Raw genomic sequence first — 14,225 nt, 5'->3', positions numbered from 1 at the left:
GAATCCCCAGGCCCCCATGGTTCATCCCTCGGAAAGCTAGCCGTTTGTTCATACACAGTCTCTTCCCCGTCCAGATGAAGGGCTGAATCGCTGCTTGCAGCGTCTTGATAGCCCCGGTCGGAGGAAGCACTGGAATTGTCTGGAAGATATATAGTATCTCAGGGAGTGCTGACATTTTTACTGCCGCAATCCTCCCTAGCAAGGACAGCGGTTCTTTCTGCCAACGCCCAAGATCGCTGTGGATCTGTGATGGTAACTTGGCGTAGTTTAAATCCAACGTTTCGTGGACGGTGTGAGGGCGATAACTAGGTTGGGGAGTTGCGCCTGAACTAATAACTCCCCTCCATATCTGTGTGCTCCGTGTTGTGTGGTGACATTTTTACCAAGGGGCAATATCAGCGATTTCCCTCTATTTATCTTGAATCCTGACACCGTACCAAAGGCCTCCACTTCTTCCATAAAAGCTGGCACCAAACGCCTTGGGCCATCAAGCGCCGCCAAAATATCATCAGCTTATAGGCTTATTGGGTGTGGCTCTCCGCCGAAGGTTATACTGCGGATATCCGGGTTGTCGCGCACCCTCTGTGCTAGCGACTCGATGTATAGCGCGAATAGGAGGAGGGGGGGGGGGGGGGGGAGGAAGTGGACACCCCTGCCTGGTACCACGTTGGATTTCGTAGGGGTGCGAGCTCAGTCCGTTGATGCGGATCCGTGCCTGTGGATGATGATAGCAGCTTGCTAACCATGCCCGGAGGCGCTCCCCTACACCGTAGTGTATCAAAACCATCTCGAGAAAGCCCCAATTGACACGGTCGAACGCTTTCTCAGCGTCTATGGAGCACTGAATCGGATTGTTGGAAATGGGCTTTGTGAATTAAGTGGAGGACGAGTTTGGTGTTGTCGCTGCATTGTCTACCGGGGATAAAGCCAGATTGGTCTGGCTCTAAAATCCCGGGGAGACCAGGTCCGAGCCTTGAGGCCAGCACCCCTGTGAAGAGTTTGAGGTCAAGGTTAATTAAGAAAATCGATCGGTAAGCAGAGCACTGGGTGGTGTCCTTGCCCGGCTTAGGCAGCACTATGATAACAGCCTCCAGCATGTCAGGCGGGATGGAACTGGGGCCCTGGAATGAATTAAAAATTATAGTGAGTATCGGGGTAAGCACCAGGCAGAAGACCTTGTAAAAGCCGGAGGAGAAGCGCTGACCACCTCCTCTATTCTGATAGGTGCATCTAAGGTCCCCGCATTTGCTGTATTTAACGCGGTAGTAGCTATGCCCTGCAAATAAGTTTCAGCACTGTCGACCGGGGAGGGATCGGCCTTGTAGAGAGATTCATAGTAGTCCCTGAACGCCCCCGCTATCTATGCCTCGTCGTGGATTTTTCGCCGTCCTTGTGTTGGGTTAAAATTGTTTTACTTTTTTTATAAAGTTTTTAGTGGGTATAAAACAGTTATCAGAAAGACAATCGGCATGCGTTAAGTGCAAGGTTACATGAATTAAAACACCATAAAGACATTGTATCTTATCTTCCCCAGTCTCACCCATGTCAATCGCCATGTAAATTTAAACAACCCCCAACCCACCCCATTTGTTCAATCCTCTCCGGAATCATCATCCGAACTTTCATCATTAGACTCAGGAATGGGGTCGAAAATATCCCCCCTGTAAGTATTCCAGGCATTCCATATTTTGGTCCATTTTTGGGGGGATTTCCGATTCAGATAAACGGATCTTTCAGTAATCATGGCAACATCCATGTCTCTGCACCATGCCTCCATCGAGGGCAGATCTGCTGCACCCAATATCTGTGCCACGTTTCGCTTAGCCACCATAAGACCTAAAGTCACCCACGTTTGCTCATGTCGCGACAAGTCGTTTTGTTCCCATATATTTAAGAGGCACCGTCGTGGTTCGGGCAGTAATGAAATGTTTAGTGTCTAGGACATTGTTCGTATGACTTTCCGCCAATAGTCAGTGAGTAATGGGCAGTCCCAAAGTGTATGGAAAAAGGAGCCCTTGTTCCCACATCCACTAAGGCAGTATGGGTGTTGCGCCCTACCTATTATATGGAGTGTAGTTCTTGTAAGATAAGCACAATGTAGAATTTTAAGCTGAACGAGCCTGAGTCTGGCCGGAATTCCCACCTCTCTGGGTGAGGCGAGCGCTGCCTGCCATTCTGCCTCATCCATATCACCAATGTCTGCGGTCCATTTCTCGTGCAAGGCTGTCGTGGGGTCTAATTGATTATTAATCCGTTTTCGGTACGTGAATGAGGTGGCGCGCCTCGGCATAAAATCTGTAAGTAGCCTATCCTCTAGGGGTGAAGCCTCGGGCACATCCGTATTCTGTGGTAGTACTGCCAGGAGTGCATGTCTTATTTGTATGTACCTTAATGTTTCTGTTGGCGCAAGCTTGTAGTGTCGACTAAGCTGATCAAACGGTATAACTGTCCCTTTGTCCCACATGTCACCTACCGTTGAAATGCCAATACTGTCCCAGTGTTTAAAACCCTGCTGTTCCTAAGCGATCCAAGCTGTTTTGGGTCCCAAAGAGGAGTGAGCTTAGTGATGGTATCCTTCCATCCTAAACGTGCCTGAGCTGTGTACCAGAGCATGACTGTTTCGTTGGGCCCTCCATATATATAGTGCCGCCAACATGTTATCCGTTTCTTGCTGCTTCTTATCTGCCTTGTATGCCGGATCTGTTTGGTGGGTGTGTATCCATTGATTTATGATTTTGAGGTCTGCTGCCCAATAGTAAAGGTGTATGTTAGGAAGTGCAATGCCACCATCGTACCAACTGCGGTGTAATTTAGCCTGAGCAATGCGTGCCGGTTTGTTGTTCCATAGTAATGTGGAAACCAGTGCTGCTATCTGCTTAAAATATTGCAAGGGTACCTGAAAAGGCGTGTTCTCCAGTGCGTACAAAAATCTGGGCACAGCAATCATTTTGAATAGCGTTGTCTTCCCTAGGAGTGTTAGGGGTAGTGATTTCCAGTGTATCACGTCTCTGCGCAAGCGTTCCAGTGTGGGTGTCAGATTCTTGGTGAAGAAGGCTGCAGGGTCTTTAGTTACGTGTATCCCCAGATATTTCAACGAATCCTGGGATATTGCCAGAGGGCAGTGAGGAGGGAGACACGGTCTTGGTCCCTTAAGTAAATATAGGACTGATTTATTCCAGTTTATAGTGTAACCCGAAATTGCCCCAAACGCGTCGCAGTTCTCAAATAAGACAGATAGAGCATCTTCCGGGTTTGTGAGATATACTAGAATATCGTCTGCGTAGAGAGATATACGGTCTTCCCACCCCTCCGCCCATTTAATACCTTGCAAAAGAGGGGTCTCGCGAATTCGCGCCGCCAGTGGCTCCAACACCAGTGCAAAAAGTAGCGGCGACAGTGGGCAACCCTGTCGAGTGCCTCTTGTCAAAGGTATAGTGTCCGAGAGTCGTCCATTCACCGCCACACACGCCACTGGGTCTGTGTAGAGGAGCCGGACCCATGCACAAAATTTAGGGCCGAAGCCCAACCTTGGAAGGACTGCAAAAAGGTAGACCCACTCCACCTTGTCAAAGGCCATTCTCGCGTCTAGGCAAAGGACTGCTGACGGCTCGGCTAGGACATGGCCCCTTGGCAGTGCACTATGTAGAAACCTAAGATTAAGTGCAGTATTTCTGTTCGGCATAAAGCCGGACTGGTCCGGGTGAATCAAATTGGGCAGGTGTACTTGAAGTCTATTCGCAATCACTTTGGCTAGTATCATGGACTCCTCGTTAAGCAGAGATATCTGGGGGTATGAGAGACATTCTGACGGGGGCTTCCCTGGTTTTAGAATAGTCACTATCGTGGCAGTTCTCTGGTCTAGAGGTAGTAGGCCTTGCTCAAAACTGTTGTTGTACATATCAAGTAGGTGGGGGCATATTGTGTGAGCCATGTACTTATAAAGCTCCATCGGGATTCCATTGGGACCCAGGGCTTTGCCGGATTGTAGTGATTTAATTGCTGCACCCACTTCCTGAACAGTAAGATCTGCTTCAAGCTCCATAGTTGCTTCTGATTCAAGTCCGGGCAGTTCTCTGTCGCGTTAAAAATTCGCTGCATCCACCTCTGTGGTAACTGAGGATGATGCGTATACCTCTCGAAAGTATTCAGCTAGGGTCTTCGCTATGTCCCCCGGATTTGAAGTGAGTTGTCCCTCAGCCGTACGTAGGTGTGCTATAGTCCTAGTCTCCTGTTCCCTTCTGTCTAACCAGGCCAATAACTTCCCCGCCTTATCACCCACATCATAGATTTTATGTCTAGTTGCAGTAAGGGCGGCCAAAGTTTCTTGTCTGAGATGTTCCCTGTATTGTTGTTGTTTCAGATGAAGTGTGTGGGCTGAGTCGGATGTTGGGTTGGATGTGTGATTAGTGTCGACTGTCTGTAACTCCTGTTCCAGTGTCACTAGGTCTTGATGTTTTGTGCGTTTGTACCCTGTAATGGATGCAATAGCTTGTCCCCTTAGGACCGTCTTATAGGCTTCCCATGAAATGGTTGGAGAGCTAACCGAGGCTGCGTTCTCGGCAAAGAAATGTTTGGTGGCTTTGCGGAGTTCCCTTCGTATCTGCGGAACCTGTAAATAACCTGGATAAATTGGATAAAGTTGTTTGTGGGAAGTGTGGTGGGAAGAATATGTTAGTACTACTGGTGAGTGGTCAGAGATACCCCTGGGTCCAATAGTGATGTTTTCTACGCAAGAGAGACTTGACTCTGAGGCCAAGAAATAATCTATTCTAGAAAGGCTGTTATGTACAGCCGAGTGAAAGGTAAATTGTTTTGCTACCGGGTGTTTATGTCTCCATATATCCACCAGATCGACTGCTTCTGTAAAGCTCTGTAGGCGGAGACTCCAGGTGTCAAGGTTCCCACTGGGACAACCTCCACAACATTGGACTCTGCCAGATCGTGACCGAGCCCACGCACTCAGCAGGACACACCCTCGACCCCCTCTTCACTACAGGAAACTCCATCACCTTAAGCCACACCACCGAACTCCCATGGACTGACCATCGTTGAGTCCACTTCACCTTCAGAACACCCACCATCCACAGACACCAGCACCTGCTTCCACAAAGAAACTGGACCAAAATCACCGATGACCAGCTCACCTCCTCACTCAACAACTCCACCCCAACCATCGCGGAAAACGATGACCCCAACACTGCAGCCCGAACCCTGCATAGATGGATCTCGGACAGCACCAACACCATAGCCCCCCTCAAGAAAAACAACAATACCCGTGCCAAGAAAGCCAGATGGTTTACCACCGAACTTCGAGAGTCCAGGCGCACATGCCGCCGCCTCGAAAAGACCTGGAGAAACCCCAAATCCACAGAAGCCCACAACAACTTCAGAGCCGCCACCAACGCCCACCATCAACTCATCAGAGAAACTAGGAAAAAAGCGATTGAAGACAGAATCTCCACCCACGCACACAACAGCAAGGAACTCTTCAGCATCATTAAGGAGTTCGCCCAACCCACCAGCGAGTCTACCGACATCCCTCCCTCACAAGACCTCTGCGACAAACTCAGCATCTTTTTCCACCACAAAATCAAGAGCATCTACGACAACTTCGACGAAGACAACCAACACACTGGACCCTCACCAACCACCCCCGACACCCGTAAAACATCGATTGATGACTGGACAGCCCTCACCACCGAAGACACACTGAAGACAATGAAGTCAATCCACTCAGGGGCCCCCACGGACCCCTGCCCCCACCACATCTTCAACAGAGCCGCCAACACCATCGCACCCATGCTCTGCCACACCATCAACCGCTCCCTGGCGACCGTCTCGTTCCCCGACGACTGGAAGCACGCCGAGGTCAACCCCCACCTGAAGAAACCCTCAGCGGACCCCACCGACCTCAAAAACTACAGACCCATCTCCCTGCTCCCGTTCCCAGCGAAAGTCATTGAGAAAGCCATCAACAGCCAACTCGCCACATTCATTTAAGAACACAACATCCTCGACTCCTCCCAATCCGGCTTCAGAAAAAACCACAGTACGGAAACCGCCCTCCTCACCGCAACAGACGACATCCGCACCTTACTGGACAAAGGAGAAACAGTAGCCCTCATCCTCCTCGACCTATCAGCGGCGTTCGACACAGTCTCCCACCGTACCCTAATACGCAGACTCTACGATGCAGGAATCCAGGACAAGGCCCTCGACTGGATCTGCTCCTTCCTCTCCGGCAGGACGCAGCGGGTCAGACTCCCCCCTTTCCTCTCGGACCCCACACCTACCACCTGCGGAGTCCCCCAGGGCTCCTCCCTCAGCCCGACGCTCTTCAACGTCTACATGGCTCCACTTGCCCCCATCGTCAGAACCTACGGACTCAACATCGTGTCATACGCAGACGACACCCAGCTCATCCTCTCCCTATCCAACGAGCCCAACACCGCCAGACGCAACTTTCGAGAAGGCATGGAAGCCGTCGCAAATGGATGAAAAACAGCTGCCTACAACTAAACACCAACAAAACAGAAGTACTCATCATGGGCCCAAACCCTGGAGCGACACCTGGTGGCCCACCGCCCTCGGAAACCCGCCAACCCCCACAGACCACGCATGCAACCTGGGAATCATCCTGGACTCCGAGCTCAAAATGGACCGCCAGATCAACTCTGTCTCATCTTCCTGTTTCCACACCCTCCGCCTCCTTCGTAAGACCTTCAAATGGATCCCCCTTGAACACCGAAAAACAGTCACTCACGCCCTGGTCACCAGCAGACTCGACTACGGCAACGCACTCTACGCCGGAATAAACAAAAACCTCATCCGCAAGCTACAGAACATCCAGAACGCCGCCGCAAGACTGGTCCTCAACCTGCCAAAACACTGCCACATCTCCCAGCACCTGCGCACACTCCACTGGCTCCCCGTCGAGGCGAGAATCACCTTCAAGATGCTCACCCACGCACAGAAGGCCCTCCACGGCACCGGACCAGCATACCTACCTAAACAGCCGACTCAAATTGCTCGCACCCCAAAGGACCCTACGATCAGCCCAGCTTTCCTACGCCGTGGTCCCTCGCACCAGAAAGACCAGATCGGGAGGTCGCTCCTTCTCCTTCCTCGCGGCCAAAGCATGGAACGCCCTTCCGCTCCACCTCAGACAGACAACATCGCTCCCCATCTTCGCAAGAAACCTCAAAAGCTGGCTCTTCGACAGACCCCCTCCTTGATGGAATGGAACCTGCACATCCCCCCCCCCCCCTTCCACCCCTAGCGCCTTGAGACCCTCACGGGTGATTAGTCGCGCTCTAACAAACTCCTGATTGATTGATTGACTGGGTGTCTATCTATGCTGGCATCCATTGTGGCGTTCAAGTCTCCGCCAACAAAAAGGTCCCCAAGAGGAAGAGACAACAAAATATCACTGAGGGCTATGAGTCCCATCGTCTGTAACGCTGGAGGGACATATACCGAAACCACATTTACAAGTCTGCCCTCCCACTGACCGTGCACTGCTGCAAACCTACCCTGATCATCATGCCTAGTCTGTAGAACTATAAAGGGTGAGTTCTTTCGAAGTAGAATGCCCGTCCTCTGGACCCGGTGGAGAACTCTGAGTGAACCACCATTCTAAACCCCCATCTATCCATTGCTCTACATGCCGCACCCATTAGGTGAATTTCCAGTCAAAGTGCTAGTACAGGGGCCTGGCGTTTCAGGTCACGGAGTACTAACCCCCTTCTAATTTTGTCCCCTAGCCCGTGGACGTTCCATGAGAGCAATGTGAGTGGGGCTACTGGGACTACCGGGGCCCCTGTCCGTGCGTTAGTGCGCGTTGTGACTGTCGCCATGAGTGTTCAGAGTGAGAAATGGGAATTGCAACCCTGTCATGTCGTGTGAGGATCCAATATGCAGTACATACCATACTTTAATGCCTTTTCCGATGTGAAAAAAAACTAACAAATTAGAAATTTGAACTCTCCCCTCCCCCCCAATTCCACCTCCCTCCCTGCCTGACGGACTTTGAACTGCCCGCCACCCCAACACAGCAGAGTGTTCTATCCCTCCCCACAACAGTGTACTTGCGCGTAGGGGTTACGAAGTCCGGTGAGAGCGTGACTCCTCCTTTCCGGCCAGGCCCGCTTCTGCCCAGTGTCCAGAGCCGGCTTATGTCGAGTGTCATGTTCCATAGTACGTGTCTCCGCTGTCTTTCGTGTACCATAGACATAGTTTATCCAGTGCTAGGGTCATCAGCTACTGTCCGTTGTGAGTTGTCTCCTGTAGATGGAAAGAGTTCTTGACTACCTATTCCCACGGTGTCGGTTCAGCGATATTGCTCTTCATTTCCGCGACGGGGTCCTTCCTTCTTTCTCCATTCCTCAAGCCAGTCATAAGCCTCCTCAGGAGTCTCGAAGAACCATGTTTTTCCCTCAGCCGCTATTCTCAGTCTTGCCGGAAACCGCATCGAGTATGGCACCTCGCGGGCTCGCAGGGACTTTTTCACTTCTAGGAAACTGCGACGTCTTCTCGAGACCTCCGCTGTGTAGTCAGTGTAGGAAGGTACATCCTGACTATGGTTGCCCCCAACTTTTTGCCCTGTGTTTTAGCTGGTTTTGGACATAGTCGACCTGGGACCCTGCCAATCAGGACCCCAGGCCTACTGCTCTCTCTTTAAAATGGATTCCATGTACCCTAGGTACATTACCAATTGGTACTGGGCCACCTTATCAGACCCTGTAACTCAGGGCATAGGTGTACCCAGGGCTGCCAGGGGCTGCAGCACGTATTGTGCCACCCCTGGCTGGCCTCCTAAATTTGACACAACTGGCTGCATGACAGCTGGGGCAAAGTCGTGTAATCACCCTTTGCTGTAGGTGTAGTATACCTATACCTAACCCTAAAATGGACACACAGATTCCTATCAGTCACTCCTATGGCAGGCCTTGACAATCCTGAAGGCAGAGTGCTTGGAATCATGTGAGATGGTGCTCTGGCATGAGCTGAGCCTGTCTGCAGCTTGCGGAATCAAGTCCTAATAGCTGTTCCATGATATCGCATACCATATACTCTTAAGTGCATTATAATCCTCGCGGTTAAATGCTATCTTTGGTATTGCTTTATCAAAACATGTCGAGTAAGGTGTCATACGAATTGGAATACTAACCCCTCGCCAATTCTGGCGACGGGGTTAGCATTCCACCCTTCTAGAGGGACACGACATGTATGTAACTGTGAACCCCGGTTAAAGTTAACTGAAGCCTCAGCTCCACAAAATGGATGCTGCCACCACAGACACGAGTCTGACCCCCTGCAGCTGGGAGTCCTCCCAGTGAGGGGAGCCTGGACAAAGGGTTTCCTGTCAGGGGCGGTGCTAGCACCGTCCCAGACATGGTTTTGTGTATCCTGGGTAGGCAGGGCTTTTCAGGAAGGTGACTGCTGAGTGGCACCCCGGTGCTCACTACGCATAGGCCAGTCAGAACCAGTTCCAGGGGCACACCAGCCCCTGGCCTGGGGAAGTCCGGCAGGGGAGAGGGGTGTAACCACCCCCCTCCTGGTCCCACCCATAGGCAGGACCTAGTCACCGGGTCAGCCCCCTTTTTTAGTATAAAGATGGGAGCGGGCCCCCTGTTAAAATTAGATCATCTTTGGAATCAAGATACCACTTTCTTCGAAAGGACTTCACGATTTCTTCTTCAAGATTCTCCCTTGTGGCTAAGGAGTAGTCACCCTGCATCCGCAGGCACCATCCTAAAGAACACTGCGGTCTGCTGCAAGTCCTTCATCACGAATCCGACGACCCAGCTCGACGAGACCCGGCTTCCCTGGCACCTCTGACCTCTACTCACCTCTACAGCCCAGCTGAGAACCGTGAGTGCGACGAGACCTCAAGGGACCGACGATCGCCAAGACTGCACGACATCTTTACTGCAAGCCCACCGTGTCCTCCACTGGTGAGTGCTTTGGGGTCCGAGAAGCCCCGACCCTGCGCAGCTCCAGCACCCAAGATCAGCCCCCCTGCATCTCCACGATCTGCGTGGGGCCCTTCTGCTGTTTGCTGTGCACCGCGTTGTTTGGCTACTAGCCGGCTGGCTTGTGGCCCTCTGAACGACGCCCAACGACTTCACGACTGCTGGTCTGGTTGCTCCAGGCTGGCCTTTGCTTCCTTCTTCAAGAGAGGCACCCCGGACCCTCCTGGTCCACTCCAGACGCCATTTTAGGTCCGCCGCGTGGGCTTGAATTTGCCAAGGCTTTGTTGCCCAATCCTGGGTCCAGCGACGCCGACAGCTTCCATCTTCGTGGGACAGCTCGATCCTCCATCCTGGTCGCCGACAACGCCTCCTGCTCCGTGAGATCTTCGAGTCAAGCGTCACCCACTCACCTAGTCGAGGTGGCTACCATCCGGTGCCCTCCTGGTGCCCACTGACTACTGGCTAGTAGTCTCGAACTTGGTCCCCTCTGCTTTCAGGTGTCATCTATCTTCAAGATCCAGGCTTGGATCCGACTGAACTTTCTTCACTGGTCACCGGCCAGCATCTTTTCTTCCGGCTCCTGGTCCGTCTACGAGGATTCCCGACGTCTTTTCAGACCTATGCAGCTGCAGCCCCTGGGCTAGGTAACTTCGGCATTTCGGTGCCCCAGCATAGCCTCACTATCCAAGGGTCAGAATCTACTTTCGTTTTCTCCCTACCAGGTCGGGTTCGCCCGAGAACACTAACTTTCTATTTCCTAGCTACCATAGACTTTTGTCCCGCATCTCGCGTGAGAGTGCACACACTGCACCCGAGTCCCCTAGGCCTCCTAGACGTAATCTAACGATTCCCTAGTCAAGTCCTAGCGATTCCAAAAGCTATTAGTATTGTACTTACCTGCTAGGAATTTCGCATTCCACTTTCAGAGTATATGGTTTTCCGTGCCCCTCGGGCATTTGTATATACTGTGCTAACTTAAGTATTTTTGTAAGAGTTTTGGTTTGTGCTTAGTACCCTGTCCTCATAAAGAGTACAGGGCTGTTGTGATCTTTAAATAAATAACTGTTTATTTTCATAACACTTGTGTGGTGTCCTTTCACTTGGTATTCAAGGGGTATATGTGTGGTAAACAGCTGGCTTAACGCGCCCTCTCGAGTCTTTAGCCTTAGACTGCTCGTATCCACGCTACTAGGATAGCTGGTCTATAAGGTTGACTTACAACCAATCATCAATAAGGGTTGCTGGACTGATACATAGTGTTCACTAGAATAGTGAGCACTGCATATCAGGCCACCTTCTCACATTGGTGGCAGCGGTGGGATTTGAGCTTGCTGTTGTTTTACCACACGTATCCTAAGAATATCTTGTTGAAAGATCACATAAGTACTGTTAGTACATATAATCAAGCTTAGAATACTCTGAGTTCTACTGAACCAGCTGTTGTAGCTCCTCAAGGCTTAGCACACCTTGGCTACAACTCTAGCAAGGGACCAGTAGGTAACACATAGTGTAGGTAGGTGCATCACTTACACCACACTAGAAGCAGTATGTCGGTCACAGGAGGAAACACTGAGTCTCCCCTTGTGTCAGTTGACCCTCCACAGGTCATCCCTTCAAAATATACTGCTCTTAGCTTCCATGAGATGAGACAAGTGTGTACTCTCAGGAAACTAAAACAGGGGTCTAACCCCACCACTTCCTTTCTGATTGGTCTCTTAGAGGCTTATGATGCCAGTAGGGCTGGTAACCCAGACCCTTCTAATCCAGATGGAAGTTTGCCCTCCTTACAGGGTCCCTTTGATATCCATCCCCTCCATGAGGCAGATGATGCTGAGGAGGAGGATGAGTTGTCTGGGGATGAGGCAGATAAGGGACAGCTAGAAGTCAGTAGACTAAGCAGGTCCAACTTAAGCAGACATGAGCTTGGTACTGGGGGACTCCTGGGCCCACTCTCAGGTCAGCTTAACATTGGGAATGGACGAGTTAGGTCTCTATCAAGAGGCTCTAGCAGATCCTTTCGAACCAATGGCTCTCTCAACTCTTCTCACAGAGGAATGTCTTCCCCTAAGAGGAGAGTGTATGAAGCTGAAGAAAGGGCAGTCAAACTGAGGATTGAAAGGGAAGAACTTGCCCTGGCCAAAGAGAGACTTGCCCTTGCTAGAGAGCAAGAATTAAGTGGGCTAGTTCCCACTGGTGGCAGCAATAAACCTAGCAATAGGGAAAGGAGTTTTGATACAAAGCACCTGAATAAGATAGTGCCCCCCTTTAAAGAAGGGGATGACATCCACAAATGGATTACTGCTTTGGAGAGAGCCTGCACTGTGCAGGGTGTTCCCCAAAGTAAGTGGGCAGCTATCTTGTGGCTCTCCTTTGATGGTAAAGGTAGAGATAAGCTCCTCACCACAAGGGTGGAGGATGCTAACAATTACCAAGTCTTGAAAAATGTACTGGTTGATGGGTTTGGTTTAACCACTGAACAATACAGGATGCTGTTCAGAGACACCCAGAAAACTCAGTCTCAAGATTGGACTGACTTTGTTGATTGTGCCACTAAGGCTTTTGAAGGCTGGCTACTGGGTAGTAAGGTTACTGATTTTAAAGGATTGTATAATCTAATTATGAGGGAGCAAATCTTAAATAATTGTCAGAACCAGCTATTACATCAGCACCTGGTAGACTCTGAGTTGACCTCTCCACAGGAATTGGGTAAGAGGGCAGACAAATGGGTCAGAACCAGGGTTAGGCCTAAAAACCAGGGTGGTGACCAGAAAAAGGAATCAACCAAGCCTCAAGAGAAGGGTGGGGATAAATCCACAGAGAAGACTTCCCAAGGGCCCCAAAATTCCAACAAGGGTGGTGGGTCCCAGAATACTCCTTCAGAGCAAAAGAAACCTTATTGTCATACCTGTAAACAGGTGGGCCATTACAAAAGTGATGCCAGTTGCCCTAAAAATGGCAATAAGGGAAATACACCCCCAGGTAATACTCCTAAACCTCCTGTTACCACTAGTGGTAATCCCCCAGGTGGTGGGAGTGCCCCCAAGAATGTGGTGGGCATTACTCTGGGCCAACAGGAGGACTATGGCTTAGCCAGGTTCCCTGACCACACTCTTGTCTGTGAGACTGGCATGGGGTTTGCCAACTTCACTACTGGACCCCACATTTTGGGCAAGTATAGACAAGAAGTTTTAGTGAATGGTCAGAAAGTTGAGGCATTCAGAGACACAGGGGCCAGCCTCACCATGGTGAGTGACCATCTGGTCCCCTCTGCTCAACTGACCCCTGGTTTTACTTATCAGGTGACAGACATTCATGGAGTGAAGAAAAGGCATCCCATGGCAGTAGTCAAGCTCAGTTGGGGTAATGTCACAGGGCCCATGAGAGTGGCAGTGACAGATAACCTACCTGTAGATTGCTTACTGGGGAATGACCTAGAACTCTCAGCATGGGCTGAAGTGGAACAAGAAACTCATTCCAGAATGATAGGCCTATCCAGACAGGTTAGTGGGGCAGTAATAGCTACAGCCCCAGTCCAAGCACCAGTCCTCCCTGAAAAGGTTGGAAGGGCAGTGGTAGCCACTGCCCAGGCTCAGACAGACTTTCCAGAGCAGGATAGGAGGGCTGTGACAGTCACAGCCCAAACACAGACTGAGTGCCCTCCTGAAAAGGTTGGCAAGGTTGAAATGGTCTCAGCCTCTACTCAGACAGATAGTGAGGTTGTGAAGCCTGAAACAATGGATCACTCCACTCAAACAGAGAGCATTGAGGAGGAAGAAGAGTCTTCCCCCTCCCAGACACTAGGTGAGAGCCAGCCTCCTCAGGGAACTGACTCTACCCCTGTTGAAGGAACTGCCCCAGAGGTAGTCAGGCCTAGCCTGGCAGAGCCCCTGATGGCAGTGGACCCTTCCCAGGTGGGACCCAGTCTGGAGCAGGTAACCTGCACCTCTCTACCCTGTCTCAGTCAGCCCAGGGCTGAAGAGACCAGGGAGGCCAGTGGTGGACCCCAAAGGGCCCCCTGTCCAAAAGAACCCCTTAATCAGCAGATTAGGATCACTGAAGCTGGCAAACCTAGCCAAGTGAAAATAGAACAGACTCCTGAGGGATCCCCCTTAAAAGTAGTTAGGGAACTCCCACAGCTGGACACTGTTGGGCACAGCCAAACATGGGGCCTAAAAACCCCAGACCTGACCTGTCCCTCCAGTAAGCCAAACAGAGGGACTCAGCCTCCAGCTTTAGGTAGCCAGAGGCTGA

General features: G+C 51.0%; 1 protein-coding gene across 2 annotated transcripts in view; it reads left to right on the top strand.

Moving 5' to 3' along the window:
- PHIP (PHIP subunit of CUL4-Ring ligase complex) overlaps positions 1-14,225 on the top strand; it is a 2,330,659-nt gene that overhangs the window by 283,745 nt on the left and 2,032,689 nt on the right. The gene's annotated exons all lie outside the window — the stretch shown is intronic.

Source organism: Lissotriton vulgaris, chromosome 6 (assembly GCF_964263255.1).
Source record: "Lissotriton vulgaris chromosome 6, aLisVul1.2, whole genome shotgun sequence".
NCBI classification, from domain to species: Eukaryota; Metazoa; Chordata; class Amphibia; order Caudata; family Salamandridae; genus Lissotriton; species Lissotriton vulgaris.
Note: the sequence above shows the minus strand (reverse complement) of the source record. Positions and strands in the feature narration are given on the sequence as shown.